At 37.9% G+C, this 13,591-nt stretch overlaps 1 protein-coding gene across 9 annotated transcripts in view; it reads left to right on the top strand.

Annotated features, from left to right (window-relative positions):
• Positions 1 to 13,591, top strand: part of LOC138128776 (TWiK family of potassium channels protein 7-like) — a 261,082-nt gene that overhangs the window by 176,338 nt on the left and 71,153 nt on the right. For 3 of the 9 annotated variants that reach the window (XM_069044984.1, XM_069044983.1, XM_069044981.1), the window contains exon 4: positions 6,409 to 6,479. The exons of 5 other annotated variants lie outside the window; for them this stretch is intronic. The gene's annotated coding sequence lies outside the window, so the exon portion shown is untranslated. Of the gene's footprint in view, positions 1 to 6,408; positions 6,485 to 13,591 lie in introns of all 9 variants that reach the window. One more of the 9 variants, XM_069044982.1, reaches the window with a different exon arrangement.

Raw genomic sequence — 13,591 nt, 5'->3', positions numbered from 1 at the left:
TAAGTTGCCAGTTTGCAACATCACTAAATAACTGGTCAGAGTTAATTAGTTTCGTCTCATTATAACTTTATGGCAGCAATTTACTGTAGACACCACCATTGCTTAAAATGTTGCTAATTAACGCGTCACAGCTTTGTTTCTAATTTTGCTTTCAATTTTTTTCTCTGCTGTCTTGTGTAATTGAAATTGCTCTGGGAAGTGACAGCTGAATTGAGACACGCTGTATATCATTTTGGGATTATCGTGACAGTACAGTTTGCAGAAACAACGGGCGTGAGTTTACGGCGCAAAGTGAGATTATGTGAATAAACATTTACTAGGGAGATTAACCCTTGGAAAGATCGTTGTCCGGTTTTCGGTGAGTGCACTTTGTAGTTTTGTACAATGTAAGAGCACTTTTATCGGAATTTTATCGACAGCTTTAATAGCGACAGAAACAGTATAAATGGGAGTTTGTGATCGATCATCGACATTGACAGCGTGGGATAAAACTTCCTGCTTACAAAGCGGAATAAAATACAAAAAGTGGTGTTTGTATTTTTTTCTCAAAACAAATACAAAGAAGATGACGATTTTGTGACAATTTAATTAAACACAACGGCTAATTTTTATAGCGAAATTGTGAGGTGGCTCTTGGGTGCTCTGCGCCGGTCAATCATTGATGGACACGGGTCAGATGTAATGTAATAAGACTGGCAACAAATTGAAACAGTGAATTTTTATGACAGAAACGATAATACAGTTTGAGAAACGTCGGAATAATTTGGAGTGAATAAATACAAAACCTCACGTATTTGTGTTGAGATAACGCTTCAGATTTTCCGTTTTCTGTCAAATTATGAATGTTGACGTTCCGCCGGCGGCACAAAATTAACACGGCACTTCTGCATTACGCAAAGTGGAAATCGTCAAGAATCCGACTCATTTCGGGTCGGAAATGGGCGCGTTTACAACAACAAAGCGATTTGATTGGTCGAAATGGGGATAATTAGCTAATGTAAAGTGACAGTGGTTGTCAATAAAGAGTTGAGATACTCCCAAGGTCAACAAACAAATACTCCCGCCGGGAGAGACCAATACTAATCTAAAACCTACTTTCCATCAGAGTGAGCATAAAGAGTATTCCTTTTGGTAGCGGAACGGTGATCCGTTTATTGGAGAAGTGCACGTTCCGATATCCGGCAAGAAATCTTCAATAAAACTTTGTCCTTTAACAGCTTGTTGAATGAAAGTTGTCAGAATCACCGGAGACATCTGCACCCCTCGTCTCGTGCCGTGTGTCTTTTTTAACATCAAGTTCGTCGAGTTATTGCAAAGAAGCTTCTTTCAACCATAAACAAGATATAAAGTGTCGTTAAACTGTGCTTTAGGTGACGTGATCTCGCAAGCACCAACTTTGCGGTCGGTCCGCATCAATCGATGCTGCACCGCCAAAGAAACCACACAAGAGGGTTCAAGATTTTATAATGAAAACAACAAAAGCATGAACGGTGGGGGTGTTTTATTTTCTTATGCACAACTGCGATTCCTCATTTATTCTCCTGAATCTTAGAATTTTGCAGTTTTACGATTTTTTTTGTTGAAGCTTTGAAAAAGCACTCTTATTATACCCAAAGCAACTCTTCTAGTCGCTGTTTTAAATTATTTTCATTTTTCTTTTCGTCTGAGGAATATCTAGCGCAGAGCACACAAGACCACCTCACCAATTACATAACACATATCTGCGAAAAATTTCATAAATAAATTATACAGGGTGTTTTTGAAATGCGTGCTGAAATTTTAACCACGAGCTACTGGCTTCATGTAGAACTCGGAAAAAATATCTAAAAAATGCTATGTCAAAAAATAAAATGACATTTATTTTTTGAGCTACAATTTTTTTTAATTGCTTTTAGTCTTCTACGTTGTCAAACAACCTCGTAGGTAAAATTTCGGCAAATTTTAGAAATACACCCTGTATATCATATTTTATAAAACGTACACCAATGCGGTTTCCATGTTTTAAAGCATATTTCCTATAGGTTACTTCGCATTGGCCTACATTTTACAAAACATGATATACAGGGTGTAGTTTTAAAATGTGCCGAAATTTTACCTACAAAGTTGTAGGACAACGTAGAAAACTAAAAGCAATTTATTTTTTTTTTGACATAGAATTTTTTAAATATTTTTTCCGAGTTTTACATGAAGCCAGTAGCTCGTGGTTAAACTATCCGTACAACTTTCAAAAACACCCTGTATAAACGTATTACAATGTAACGACTCCAGGACAATATAATTCAAGTTTCAAACTTGACTAGAATTGCTTTTTCAATTTGTCTTTTTTTTTCTTTGGTCCAAAATCTCTCGGGCATCTTAGAGACTCGAAATCAGACCAGACAGATTGTTAATTATCTGCGCATTACGCATTTCACATTCTCTCGTGCAACAATCCCTCATATTTTATTTACGACTTGCGCTGCCATTTTCGGCTTTGCTCTTCGCTCCCCTAATCCCCGAAAAAAATCTAATTCTCTTTATATGTGCAGGATAAGGGGTCGTAGTATGTGGCCGCAATACTGTTGTAGCTCGTTTTGTTTTTTGCTGATTTCTCTTAAATCCGCAGTTATATGGCGGAGCAGAGGCAAATAGTGGTCGGCTCGTGGCTAAGGATAACAAGCTGTTTCAATTTTTTTATCGGGCACTAACTTACACTTTGTCTCGGAATTGAATTACTTTCCGGATGCAATTGATAGCGTCTGCAGCATCGGGAGATGCATTAGAGCGTCTTGAAATGCAAAGCTTGTTGTGCAAATATTGCAGCCAATCAATCTTTCCATGATGAGAAACAGATTGGATTGTTCCAGCTCACTGCACAGACCGATTGCACCATAAAAGTGCAACTGTCTTGCCAATGAAATGCACCAAACACGTTTTCCTGAAAACAGTGAGCAAAGATGGCAATTGAATCACTAGTGAGGAAAAAATATTTTCTCACTAGTGAGCAAAGTGAATGTTTTTAACCGATTTTTATTTTCCGCAGTTGTTTCAACGCGGCCAAAACTAACTAGTCTACGGCGCGGTAAATCGATAATCAATTTATTTTTAATGTGGTGAAGGACTGCACCGGATTGTATTTTGCGAACACATTTGCCAAACACCACGTAATAACGTATTTCGCTGTAGACCATTTGCGCCGAGTGTATTGGTTATGTTCAGGTTTGAACGACACTAAAAAAACAAAAAAAAAAAACGAGTCCAGCTTTTCATAAAAAATCTTAACAAGAAAACGTGTAATTTCGCACCCCCAATTGTATTTTTTTTTTTTTTTTTGTAAAGCGTCACCCAATAAAGTTGTCGAGTTTTGGGGTGAATGTGAAATCGACGGTTCCGGTTCCTCGTCGGAGCCGTTACAGGGTTGTTACATCGACTTACCTAATTTAGATTGAGGATAGTCTGCAGAGGAGGGTTGAAGTAGTGATAGTAATAAACTATGCCATTACCGTAGGAAAATATGAAATCAGGAAAGGTTCGTCCTCTGCGCGGCTATTTCGTCGATCCTTGTGCGGCTTAGCCGGGGTGGAGCACCTGCACCAGCAGGAAAATAAATGTGGCCTATTTCTCTTCAGGTTTTGTGTTTCTCGGTCTCTTAAAATAGAAAGCAAGTGATGCGATCTTGGCGGGGCGCGCCATTAACTATTAAAAATGTTTTTCGATTTGGTTAAGAAGGGTGGAAATAAAACATTAGGTCTGTTGCATGATTCATGGTAAGATGGTGGTATTTTTGCGTCGTCTTGTTATTCATGGCCTCTTTATTGATTATGAATTCGCGTTGCGTTGACAAATGAGAATTTATCATAATCTCCCCTCCGACTCGAAAATCGAGTTATTCTGGGACAATAACAAAACCCCGTACAGAGTCGAACTCGATGTAATTCAATATAAGTAATCTGCTAACTTGGCGCAATTTATCAATTCTAATTGGTCGCCGCATAGTTCGAAATTGAGCCATTATGGGCCCGATTCAAAGACTGGGTAAATAAATCCCTGCCTCTTTTGTATTTATTTAAAGCGCGGCTAATATCGTTTTATTCCCAATGGTTAAATTTAAAAGCCACTGTCCTTTTATCCGTTAATTGCGAGACTTCACAGGGAACTCTTGCTCCAGGCGAGGGTTCAACTTTCACCGGCTCTCTTGGTGAAATATCTATTTCATTATACTTTGTGGCGTAGTGCTTCACCACACACCATCAGGCTTCTATTTTGAAATCTTCCCAGAAGTGATAACGCAATACAGCAAACTTGTGCGTTGCAGCAACTGAATTATTAAGACAAGAGCTCGCCAATCTGCACTAGTTTGTATTCTCGATGTGTCTTACTGAACAGTTTCTGATGCAATTAAGCGATATCCAGGATTAAATTATTCTGAGGGTGACCCAGCAAGGAAAGAAACGCACCGCTGTGACGCATCGTAACCGCAAAATCATTTAACAAGAAGGTTTCTGGAAAAAAATTTGGGGGAAAAACGGAAATGGAGTCAAAATTCTATTCAATATGCAAAAATTGTGACAATATAATAAAATAATAGCTATTTAGGCAACAAGTGCGATATGGACATTATTATGGCACGGATGTGAAGTCACAAGTGCGATAATAACCTTGTAACGCACGTGTTGCGTACAAGTTTTTTTTATAGATTCAAGCCTCTACCTTGGGATATAACATATGATTCAAGGTTTCTTGAACTGAAATGGAGTCAAAATTCTATTCAATACACAAAAAATGTGCAAACATAGTGATGATACAGTTGTGACAATACGCGACGTAAAATAATAGTTATTTAGGCAACGAGTGCGATATGGATATTATTATTGCACGGATGTGAAGTCACAAGTGCGATAATAACCTTGTAACGCACGTGTTGCGTACAAACATTTTTTATTCGATTCGAGACCTTTGGATATAACGTATGATTCAAATCGCGATCACAAATTATTTGTGAATGCCGTAACATGTTTACTGTAGACAACTCTCCAATATCTACTTGTTACATTCAGCAATCAATTGTGCAATTGTGATGGTCAGTTGGGCAGCAATATAGATAGGCCTGTTGGAGTAATCGCTTGGAAAATAATCGGAAGTGTAATATATTTGGTATTTCATCTAATAAACGTAATTTCTAACAGAATACGAATCGATATTGAGTAACGGGGGTGAAGAATGAATTCAACTAAATTATAATAGAAACGTTTTCGATCATGTAGTTATTTTCACATCAGAAATGGTTTTGCGATAAGTTTATTTAACTTACACTGAATAAACGGAAATTGTAGATATAAAACTTTGCCTGTTGCTTTTAAATTTAGTTTCAAGGAAAACAATAATTTTAAAATAACTTGAAATGTCACTATTATTTCAGACTAAAAAAAGATTCATAGAGTCAGACATTCTTGCAAAATGCACACGATAAAAGCATAAAAACTTTGCTCTTTTCCTCCACAAAAATATGAAATTAATGAGAAACATTCCCGAATCAACGTTCTTGGGAAGTTGTATTTCCATTTGTTCTCTACCAGCGTTGTCCATTACTGGCGCAGAGCACGCAACAACCATCTCAGTATATCACATTAGCACCAAAAAAGTACTAGTTGATTTAATTAATGTTTCCCAACCATATTTTAATTACTTAGAAAATTTATTAGACGTTGTGAAAAGCATCGGTAGCAGAGTTATCAGTTGGAAATTATTTTAATCTAACTTGCAGCTCCGTAAATCTTCATGAATTGCTGCAAATGCAACCCCAAACAAAATTTCAGAGGGTTGGAATGTCTCAGTCTCATAAATTACAATTGCATAGAATTGTCTCCCGCAGGAAGTGTTGCTACTTTCTGCAGCGCTTTTATTAGATCAGAAGTGGAGTATGCAGTCAGCAGATGGCGCCGTTGTTGTGCTACTCAAATAGTAAGTTGTGAGCGAAGTTTAAGTGGATTATATAAACACTCACGGTGCTTAGATTCTCGTAATATCTTATTCTATTATCCAGCAGGCGAATCTATCTGACAGGTTGTAGAACGCGTCACACAATTCTATTTTAAAATCTTGCATTACATATTTTTTGTCGAAGAAGATAAATGTGTAATCCGTTAAATAGATGAGACTAATACCTGCGTCTCGTTCGGGACGAAATCCTGCATAACTAAAATCCAAGTTGGTCGGGGTCGGCTCAGACCCACGCTCTATGTATATTTTCGCAGCGTGTAGCGGAAAATCGTGTGAAAGCACCCTAAGCTCCTCCCATAAATAATTCAGGGCTGCTTTCCTCGGGCTAGTGTTTGAATCATAGATGGCTCCGGGTCCGTCTGTAAAATATGGTGCGGCGCTGATTGTTAATACATCCGGTCAGAGAGATAACCCCGTTTCCGTTTCCAGTGGTGCTGAATGGACGGCGAGGCGGCTATGCCACTCCGAATGGGGAAAACGAAGGACTTTGACGACTATAGGTGCGGTGAGTTATGACCGAAGGGGTCGTTATTATATGGCTCTGATGCGGATTCCCGAATTTTGTAAGGATAAACGCTCCGCTCCGGTTTACTCCGGAGGCTGAATTAATTGAACATGGACGAAAAAGATGTGCCCTTCAATAACTGTTTCCAAAGGATTCGCCTAATTCACAGGACTGAGACGTTGCCACTTGACAAACTGACTCCATCAGCGACACTGTCAAACTCCAAATTGAAGATGTCCTCCAAAGAAAACAAAACACAATCATTAAAAAGAACTCGCGTGTTGCAAGAAATAAAACTCCCAAACGAATGAATTATCGCCAATGGTTTGAAGAAAATATGAATGATGGGATAACGGAAAACAACAAAGCAAAGAATTGTGAAAATAGTAGATTATACAGGGTGTTATTGAAAGTTGTAGAGATATTTTAACCACGAGCTACTGGCTTCATGTAGAACTCGGAAAAAATATCTAAAAAATTCTGTCTCAAAATAAAATGACATTTATTTTTTTGAGCTGCAATTTTTTTAAATTTCTTTTAGTCTTCTACGTTGTCAAACAACCTCGTAGGTAAAATTTCGGCGCATTTTGAAAATACACCCTGTATATCATATTTTATAAAACGTACACCAATGCGGTTTCCTTGTTTTAAAGCATATTTCCTATAGGTTATTTCGCATTGGAGTACATTTTATAAAACATGATATACAGGGTGTATTTTTAAAATGTGCCGAAATTTTACCTACGAGGTTGTAGGATAACGTAGAGTAAGGCCGCGCTGAGATATGACATTTGGTGGGAGTGTGCATAGATGGAAAATAGTCGGACGAGTCCATCCTTCGCAAAATAGGGGTGTTCAACAAATTAACAATCAGCTGATTGTAACTGTGACCGCTATTCTCTGCTGTGACTGGTTTCGTCAGGCCACTGGAATATTTTGTCCGCGCAGATTTCCCCCACCAAATGTCATATCTCAGACCGGCCTTACTCTAGAAAACTAAAAGCAATTTAAAAAAATTGTAGCTCAAAAAATAAATGTCATTTTATTTTTTGACATAGAATTTTTTAGTTATTTTTTCCGAGTTCTACATCAAGCCAGTAGCTCGTGGTTAAAATATCTGTACAACTTTCAATAACACCCTGTATAATTAAGAGTAGAAGTGAGTCTTTTTGTGCTAAGCTCAGACCGAGACGCAGTTGAGGCGACTAAAACGTTTCGATAAAACAAAAGATAAGGCAGCACTCTTGATTTGTTTCCTTTTTGAACTGAAATCGCGAAACCGTCAGGGACAGTAAATATGTTTTATTTGAAATATTAATTTGGAAAATTGTATTTATCACAAATAAATTCGCTGGGGTGTGCTCTATTTTGATTTCGTCAAAGAGCACTTCGCACATCATTTTTGCCATAACTGCAGAATTTTATGACCGGCTGAACACTGCAAACGGCACATTTAAATATTTTACATCGAGCGACGCGATAAAATGTTCAATTTCAATCATACAACAACCGAAACGTTCACATTTTCCTATTCTCTCGTTAATTTATTATTATTGTGCCCTAGGTGTTGCGAAAAAATTTCATCCCACTTTTAACCCATTTATCCAACGCCATTTTGCTTTTAAAATTAATTGCTCATTACAAAGCTGGCCTGGCGCTAAATATTTTCGACCCTCTTTTTACGGCCAAGTTCTACCTGTTTTTGCAATGGTAATGACCTTTTCCCTTTATCCAGCATGTGATGCTTCTTTTGTTGTACTTTTTCTCGTTCTGTGACCTGTTTATCATGTTCATTTTTCGTCGGTAATGAGATTGTAATGTTTTGTGTTGAAAACACGGCAAATCTGCGCCGACTTTGATGTAAGTACATGCACAGTTGCTCGGCTCTGTTGCCGAAGACACCGAGTGGGCGTGTCCACGGACGAGGCGACATCTGTCCGTAACCGACTAGCATTACGGAGGGTTTAATTCCGGGACCGGAGTTAATTGAAACAGTCGATAAATGCGCCCGGAAAAATTGCAACTCGGCCGCGTTTGGAATTTCCCGACGAGTCGAAGGTGCGGACGCGATATTTTTTCTCGGGTGGTGATATTTAAATTTTGACCGGGACTTTCACGTTGCTTATGATAATTTCGTTTATGAAACATTCATGATTTTTTTTTCTATAAAATAAATTTTCTTCGAACACAAGGACCGTGTCAAGTTTTATTGCCAATTTTCTGAGGATTTTGCGGGAATTTATTGTCAACACACGTCCTGTTATCGCAAAAATGTCTTTCAATAAAACTTTTCTCTTTCGGGGCGATAAAACATTTTTGGATTCGTGTACGGCAAGACTTCGTCTCTTAACGAGCTTGTTTGAATTTTTTTTATTCTTTCTGTTCACTCTGACGAGTTGGTTTGTTGCGAATGAAAACAGGTATTTGTATATCAAGGCCGCGAAATCATTCTTTAACGTACCGGGAGAAAAATTGTCGCCGAGGCGCTGGCAGCCGAGGCAGCCAATCTCAAGGACGTTAAAGAATTTCGCGGCGAAGGTGTACACAACATTTTTTGTGCATTTTTTTAACACAAGCGCACCATGACCAAACTGTTAAATAAGTAGGTTGGTAGTTAATACGTTTTGTGCCGCTCGTATCAGTACCGTGACTTAACTATAAAGTTGTTGTATCCGCTTTTACTACGCCAATATTTTTTTATAACTCTTTTCATAGTTTCAACCTCTCATAAAAGATTCATTTAATTTACTAGATTATCCAGGTCGCCCTATTTTTTATTGGCTTGGAATAATTTCTAGGGGGTAATAAAAGTCCAAGACATCAACGATTTTATTCATCGGAAAAATTCCGCGCCATTCCGATCCGTTTAATTGATTTTAATTGTTGAACAATTTTCTGGTAATCTGACAATGGACAAATTAAAAGTGCAGATTTGAAGGGGTGTTTTCCTGAGGTAAAAGTTCGAAACGTGTCGGGACAAAACCGCTGATTAAAACCCGTCAAAATAATGAAACCTTGCACCATCAGGCGTAATAAAAAACGCAAAGGGACAGAAAAAGGGGTTGGCCGCGGTGTATCGTTTATATCTGGGTGAGCTTTTCAGAAAATTAATTTTCATATCTCTTTGAGCGACCTCGAAACTTTGCTTTAAAAGATTAATTAGGAAGCCTCTCCCCCACTTATCTCGTCCTTTGTAGGACGCGGATCCTTAAATATTAAGGTCGTACCTAGGACGTGGTACACGCGACATCTCACTAAATTTGATAACAAAGGTAAGGGATGTTTTTAATTTAAAACGACAGGAACAAGACGGAGATAAGTCTCGCGCCCCCGGGCGAGCCCTCTCGCGATAACAAAGCCGCAGTTGATTCAAATGCGGGATTTTCTTCGTCTTCTTCCTTCTTCTGGTATAAATTCGACTGTTCCTACCCCTTTCGGCCGACTCAGCGAGCGTGCGGGGCTAATGTTCCTAATGTTGTATCGACATTTACGTCAAGGGGCGGCGTCTTCGGAGGAATGTCGCAGATAAACACCGGAGATAACCTCGATGTGCATTAGCAGACGTGCGGTTTTACGGTTTTATGGGGGAGGGAGGGACAAGGAACTCAAGAATAAATTTCCAGTGTTTTGACGGAGGAATTTAATTAGTCAAGCCGAAGGACAGCGAATGACCACGGTGAGCCGCTTTGCTGCGGCTTTGCAAACTCGCCAAAAATATAAAGAACTTTTACATTGTTCAGAATAGGCGGCGACCTCGAGCTTTTTTCTGCTCCCACAGAATGGCACCAAAAAATCTACACAAGTTGGAAATCAAAATGACATGAAATTTTCTTGTTGCTCCAATTCTCAAATGAAGGAATCTTGAAAGACGACGTATGTGATGTTTTGAGGAGTCGGAAGGAGGGACGAGTCCGGACACAAAAGAAAACTTTGTTGTGCAAGAAAAAATCTGATTTAGTGATTTACGTATTAGATCAATTAGAGAATGTAGACTTACTTTGTGAAAAGTAGAAAATTAAAGAACTACTTTCCGTTGAGTCTTCTCATTACGATTTCATATTGAAGAGGAGGAGGAGAAAGCTCTAATAGGTGATGCTGTACTACATAATTAAAAGGATTTAAAAGTTTAATGAGAAAAGTGTAAATTTTATAACTGTTAACAGCTTTTAAAAAATAATTATCAAACTTTTCACACAAAGTACAAATAATTAAACCTGAAAATGCCTAGAAAAAAAATTTAGACACCGGTAACGAAAACGGTAATTTTACGTACTCACTAGCGGACGAAAAGTAACTCTTTTTCGGACGCACTTTTTCGGACGCTGACCGTGGCGCCATCTGTTGATCTGTTTCGTAAGTTAGCGACAAAACCGGCAATTGTCCTGTCACCATAAATTATGTAAATAAATAATTGTATCGCAAATTGTAAATTTCTAGTTTTGTTGGCAAGCTAATAACAAATACATACTATAAAAAATTTGTTAATATGTATTAATAAATGTTTCTCTTTGATACAAAATAAATTTGTAATTTTTCCAATGATGTCTTTTGCGTTTTGTTCTCTCCTGTTTTCACGCCTCGGTTGCGCCTCGGCCAAAAAACTCAGACTCGGAGGAAAAAGATGCACCTTTTGGCCTTGATACACAAATAACTATTACGAATCACTAATATTTCGATCAATAATTTAAATCATTTTTGGTGTTCATTTAAATTTCTCCTCAAATTAGGGGTCGAAGAGTCGATTGTGAACGCACCACGGATTAGCTTCTTCATTTCGATTGGAACTGTTGGTTGTCCCTCGTTTGTGCGATTACAACTTAATTGACGCCACTTTTTACGAGACCCCAAAATTTTTCATAACTCTTTTATATCCACCGACCCTCATTGCAGAGTCGTATTGAACTTGTTTTACATTCAATATTGAAATCGGTTTGTTTTATGGTATTCTGTAACAGCCACATCGTAAAATACACTAAAAGACAAAGTAGCATTCGTAACAGATCTATGGACATTTTTATTGCATCATCTGTGTCAAAATTCTTTACGTATTTTGGGATTAAGTACACAGTACAATCTTTTGGAGAAAAATTGCAGAGAATTATATTATAATCATGTTAAAATTTTAATGGGATATTGTAAAAGCAAATGTTATTACCAAGTAGGGTTAGTTGTGTTACTAAAGCAAATGTACCGCATGAAATTTTCACTACGAAATTTGAAACACTCCGTAATTCTGTTTTTAGGTCCATCATTAGAGAAAATATTTTGTAATTTACCTTGGTCTAGTAGAAAATACTAGTGAGATAATTTTGGGGAGTATTACAAAATAAGATAATTAATTTATCCAACACCTGTTTATTATGAAGTCATAATAATGTCGTTTTTAATATATTATGAGGTCTATAAACCACTAGTGGACTTATGAACCCATAATTAAACTGTTTTTCAAAAAATGTAATACATACATAAAATTAGAATTATAGAAATAGGAATCTCAGATGAAATAATTTGTTATTAAAAGGTAAAATAAATTTTTGGGTTTGGATGATGTTTTAAGAACTGTTACAGAAGGCGGTGTTGGATAAAACTATGTATTATACTCGTAATAAGTCACTCAAGGAAAATTACCCCACTCGAACAAGCTCTCGTGGCTAAATATTTCTTTCGTGACTTATTTGCCTTATAAGACACTTGTATAATAAATAGCTATTACACAACGACCACAAACACGTTTGCTCAAAAATAAACTCGAATTGTGTTCTCTCGAAATGTTGGTATAAAATCTTTGCACCGATGTAGAGATATTGGATTTTGTCATGGGCTGTGACCTTGGAAATATCTGCGCGAAGGCACTGAAAATCCGTAAATGAAAACGTCGACTAGTTTACAAATAGACGAGAGAGAGACCACACTAACGTAACGAATGACGACGTTTTCCGATCGGTTTGTAGCGCCTACTTGATATTCGTCGTTTGCGCAGATGTGACTCATAGCCCATGAGAAAATCCAACACCTCTACCACGTTGTCTCCTTTTATTTAATCCGGTCCTGTCCCTAGAACGTCATAACGAATCGTTCGTCTTCAAGATCCGACCACATCACCACCGTTCGCGACGCAGGTGGCGAATTTTTTTTAGAGATCTCTTCTTGGCACTGACGTTAACATCTTGAAGCACTGTTGACCAATTAGTACAGCGTTCGGTAAATGAGAAATCAATTGATTCTAACCTGTTGAAATTTGTAGTTTCCTGTTTTATCCTTACTTCCATTTAAAACGACAAACAAATTGCCAACATCTTGTTTCACGAGCCACAATCTTTTTGTCTAATTGGAAAAGGATAAGGGACAAACTAGTTTGATGCTGGTTTAAAAATCAGACGTCTCGAGCTTGTTCTGATACTGGAAAGGAGAAGTCAGCGATTTAATGAGAGAGCGGCGCAGAACCTCGCCGGTTCCTTCCTAATTGACTAATTAAATTCCGTTGTCAAAGGATTTATTCAGATTCCTTCCGAAAATTGTCCAACTGGACTACTTGAGCACGTTACCAAGACGACCAATCCGCGATTTATCAAGGTTTGAGTACGTCGACTGCCTACACGACCAATTCGAAGAGAGAAAATTTATAGTTGGGCGTAATTAAAAGAGGCCCCTTTTGTAATTGATGCACTAATTAACGACGGAGATTTTACGATATTAATAATTCAAGGTTAATTGTAAGAGACGGGGAAATCCCGTGATGAATGCTTGATCGAACCAAGGGTGGCATTTCATCACCGAACGAACACAAATTAACAGTCACTTTTAATCACCGTTTCCTATTAATTTACTGTTTACTTTGCAGTTCCACGTTTAATAACTAACGCCCCCCTGCTGCACACCGACTCCGCTCATTTTTCCTCCAGACAAATGTTCGTCTTGAGAGACAACTCATTTTTTATTTTTAATAATTCATTATTCCTAAGAGCCGACGCTGCTCGACGACCAATTAACATTTTTTCTCTTGGAGCAATCTGCAAAGTGGAAGGCGAACAATTTGGCCGCGAAAAAAATCTACAACAACTGGTAGTTTCTGACCTGTAGGACGTCAGTTAACGCCACGCCACGCGG

This window comes from Tenebrio molitor, chromosome 4, assembly GCF_963966145.1.
Source record: "Tenebrio molitor chromosome 4, icTenMoli1.1, whole genome shotgun sequence".
Classification (NCBI taxonomy): Eukaryota; Metazoa; Arthropoda; class Insecta; order Coleoptera; family Tenebrionidae; genus Tenebrio; species Tenebrio molitor.
Note: the sequence above shows the minus strand (reverse complement) of the source record. Positions and strands in the feature narration are given on the sequence as shown.